The sequence below is a fragment of the Cydia amplana genome, chromosome 7 (assembly GCF_948474715.1).
Source record: "Cydia amplana chromosome 7, ilCydAmpl1.1, whole genome shotgun sequence".
Classification (NCBI taxonomy): domain Eukaryota; kingdom Metazoa; phylum Arthropoda; class Insecta; order Lepidoptera; family Tortricidae; genus Cydia; species Cydia amplana.
This window is the reverse complement of record NC_086075.1, coordinates 3,583,002-3,587,530: the sequence shown is the minus strand read 5'-3', so window position 1 is coordinate 3,587,530 and position 4,529 is coordinate 3,583,002.

Below are 4,529 nucleotides of genomic sequence, written 5' to 3'. Positions count from 1 at the left end.
TTATTAGAGTTCACAGCTCAGCATCAATACAAGAAAAATGTAAAAAAAAATACCTATGGTAAAATCAGTAAATTATAATTTCAAAATGTCGCCAATTCACCATCCGCGCCCTTTTAAACTAATTTCAGTGCAATAAGTAAAATAATGAAGTGAATTACTTTTTCAAAATGTGTTTTCAGCCAAACGGTACTCAGTACACTATGGTTAAAGCTGCGTTTCCACCAGATATGTGCGAGGATGCATAGCGAGGGATTTGTTTGTTATGTACCTACCAATAGAATATCGTCCACTAGAGCTGCGAGGATAGGTAAATGAAGTGTTTCTATAGGTTCTTAACAAACACATCCCTCGCTGCGCATCCTCGCACATCGTTGGTGGAAACGCAGCCTAACACAATTTTTACAGGTTTCGATACATTTGATTTTTCTACCTTATCGTAAAAATTATGAATATAGCAAAAGAACCATACAAATTTAGCCTTTTAAATATAGGCTATATTGTGTTTCTGTTAAGATAGAAAATCTTTTATTTATCTCTTTTATTGATGTAGCTCAGTTGCATAAAGCATGTAATTGTGCATTGACATAAAAAATAGGTCATCCATATAAATGTCGGTTATATTATAGTTTCTTAAATGTAGTTTATATACTTTTGGTGCAAGACTTACTTGGTAAGTGATTTCTACAGTTAAAATAATGGCAGAATTTACTTAGTCGCCAACTAAATCTCTCATTTAAGATATTAAACTAAATGTTTTTAACATAACTAAGTATTTTATATAATTGGTTTGGTTTATTTTCATCCATAGCTACACCATACGTATAGGCTTATATTAACACGATTAAACATGTAAAATATAGTATTCATTCACTATACTGAAAATTCTTATTACCAATATTTACAAGTATTTTGTACTTGACAGATCAAAGCAAAATCTCACTAATACCACAAAAGTAATGTTAATTTACAAATTTTACAATTCAAGTTCAAAATAAAACTGACAGACATGATGGCTACACTTTTCTCGTCTATCTAGTCACTTTTTAGAAAGTGGCCACGATGACAGACGACAATAGCGCGACCATCTTAGACCTACTTTTGCTTGAGGGGGTTATTACATTTTTATTGCTTTTAAATCTAAAACTTATTGCTGACAGATTTTACTATAATTTTTTACATAGCGTTTGATATGAAATACCGTGATTAGTTCTGTTATTTAATTTACAAGCATAATGTTTGGATATCATAAACATTATTACCTATAGGTATATATAGTTTAATAACTTAGAATAATAAAACCTAGTTCCATAAAAAAGACAAACATGTTAATATGTGAAACAAAAATCCGACTATCTCCATCGATAATACTACATAGTAATTGGCCTTTTTTTTGAATACCACATCGGTGACAAACAAGCATACGGGCCGCCTGATGGTAAGCAGTCACCGTAGCCTATGGACGCCTGCAACTCCAGAGGTGTTACATGCGCGTTGCCGACCTTTTAAAAACCTGTACACTCCTTTTTTGAAGAACTCCATACTGTAGACCCTCGGGAAAACCTCGGAAGGGAGCTCATTCCACAGCCGGAGCGTCCGCGGGAGGAAATTCCTCTTAAACTGCACAGTACGCGACCATTTAGGTTCTAGGGCAGTGGTTCCTAACCTGGGGGTAATTACCCCCGTGGGGGTAAAACTGGTATTTTACGGGGGTAATAAGCTAACCTAATATAACAATACAACAAACGTACACGTTTTATTTTTTATTACCATTGGAAGGAGGGGTAAAATCAGGTTCCCTAGTTAGTCATAGGGGTAACCGGACTGAAAAGGTTAGGAACCACTGTTCTAGGGTGTGTGGATGAGCACCCTGCCGATGGCGAGCGGTGCGGTGATAGAAAGCGGCCGTTGGCATCATGTCAAACAATTCCTTAGCCTTTCCTAACAAGTTAGAAAGAAACAAGCCAAAATAAGTCTTATTGCTAAGAGTGGCCACTTACTATGTAGTGGCCAATTAACTATAGCAGTCACCCTAGCATAGTTTAACCTTTTGGACGCCAATAACCGATATATCCGCACCGTAGGTTCAACGCCAAAGACCGATTAATCGGTCACAGACCACACAGAGCAACATAGACCTACGTGCATATGCATAAAGTTCAATTTCAGTTTTGACACTTCGGTGACGTGGCGTCAGCGTGACAGCTTTTGTGTTTGACACGGCGTCGAAAAGGTTAACCTTTGGAACGCTAGCCTAGCTAGTCATCGTGAACCTTGTCGGAATGCACGAAGATTGATATTAGGATGTATGTATGTCGGCGGCCGATCGTAAGATCAGGCATATCGTGAAATTCCTAGGCATATCGTGAAACGTAAAAATCTTTGACCCGTTCCCTGAGTCGACGGAGCCCCGCTAGCGGGGCTCCTTATTCTGGGCAGTTTGCCCTCCGGGCATCTAAAGCAACCTAACGAACCTATCCTACCTATATTATTATATTGGTTTAATGTCACTATCGTTAAAACATTACACAGGAACATTACGATCTGCCTGATCTTACGATCGGCCGCCGACATGTATACGCAGCGTTAGTTGACGTCTTTGGCGGTCAAAGGGTTAAATCGCTTTACCATGGTTGCCAGAACTCACCTAGGCTTTTTATTCTAAGGTTTAGTGCCTCTTTATACTTGAAGTTATTAAAGCAATAGCGTCTTAAGATATAAGCAAAGTTACAATTTAAATTAGCATAAATATTAACATAACACACATTTAAGCTCTAATCTCTTGTGGATGGACTATTGATGTTAAATTGGCAACAAAAAAGGAGCTAGCAGAATATACTAGGAAGAAATGTAGCGTATCAAATGACAGTCAATGTCACTCGATTATTGCATTATAATACAAAGAACACACAGGCTGCGTGTACGGACGTTAAAATGTTGGAGCCGTGCGCACATGTCACGCAAGCGGTGTGACGCCTCTCATAAGAATCTGTATATTACAACGCGCACGTCTACGCAACGCATCCGGTGTGCACAGGCCTTAAGATTTGTTTATACAGGGTGGCATTACACGTGATAAGGATGAACATAACCAAATGAGTGTTTCTTGTTTTGTTTTGTAAACTTCTTGATTTGCTCTATTAAGTAGAATCTATACTTCATACTTAAAAGTTTCTTTCATACTTATTTCACAGTTTGGTTCAAGCATAAAAATTTACATGGAAATAGGAATTTATTGCCCAAACAAAAATGCGACAACAAATCCTTATCACATATGAAATGTCACCCCGTATGTATAATAATACGTTATACGTGTATAGTTTGCATTTTCTTTGAAAATGCTAGAATAAATGTAAGCCGGTAACATATGTCTTACGGAATCTCTGTACAATCTCAATATCAAAAGTTTACATTGAATTATATTCATAATTAACTTCACTTGATTTAATAATCTAAATAAAAAGAATATCAGTATTCCTGACTTCGATTCTATATTTACTTACAACTATAAAGTATAATCTAAAATAGGACTTTGATCAAAAATGCGAACGATTTTGTGTTCATTTTAATAATTATGTTATGTATTTATATTTTCTATATGTTCTGGTGGCAGATAGAAGCATTTGTAGCGTAGTAGGAAAAAGCGAAAGTTAAAATAGTAAATAAATGTAGTTTTGGCAGTATCATTGCATAAAGCAGAGTCCACTATGAATATTAACCCATTCAGCGCTAATCACGACACATTGTAGTTTGCCTCTACGAAGCGTTTTCGCTACATACCGGAAAACCCATGTTATCGGCTACGTCCTAGCTCAGCGGTGAATGTGTTAAGACGTAAAATCGCACTTTTAGCACGGCAATATTATGTAATAGTACAGTGTAGCGATTTTTCCATAAAAAGTGACAAATTTTTAATGCTCTCAGTAAAAAATATATAAACACTCACTGATATATTACTACTTTCATTCGCTTTATACATTAGTCACCAGAACTTTTTTAACAGTTTCGACCGCTTTTAGCGTAAATTCAACCTTAATGTTAAGTTATAAGGTATGTTTCAATATACAGTGTGAATTAACCAACACGTCCATGAAAACGTGTAAATTTTGTATAGATTGTATACAGGATGGTATTGCCTCTGGACACATATTAAACGTTTAGAAATGGTTTGTATAATATATGAATTTATTGGTTTGTGTAATATATAATATTGTTATTACAATCTGAACAGTATTATATACTCATGGAGAAATTTAGTGAAACGAAAAAAGGCATAAATCCCTCCCCTCTAAATTTGTCCATGACTGTATAATTATAACTAAATCCGAAGATATAATACACTTATTTATCGTTAGAAAATCTAGATTTATTGATTTGAACTAACACAATCTTCACTATTTATTTTGAGTGCACGCCGTTTTAGTGCGATTTTTTTTTAAACATATTGCAGTAAGTAACGCGTGATTTTAGCTTTTGTCCAGTAGCTATAGCCACCCTGTATACAAAACATACCTATTTTTCTGTCTATCTAT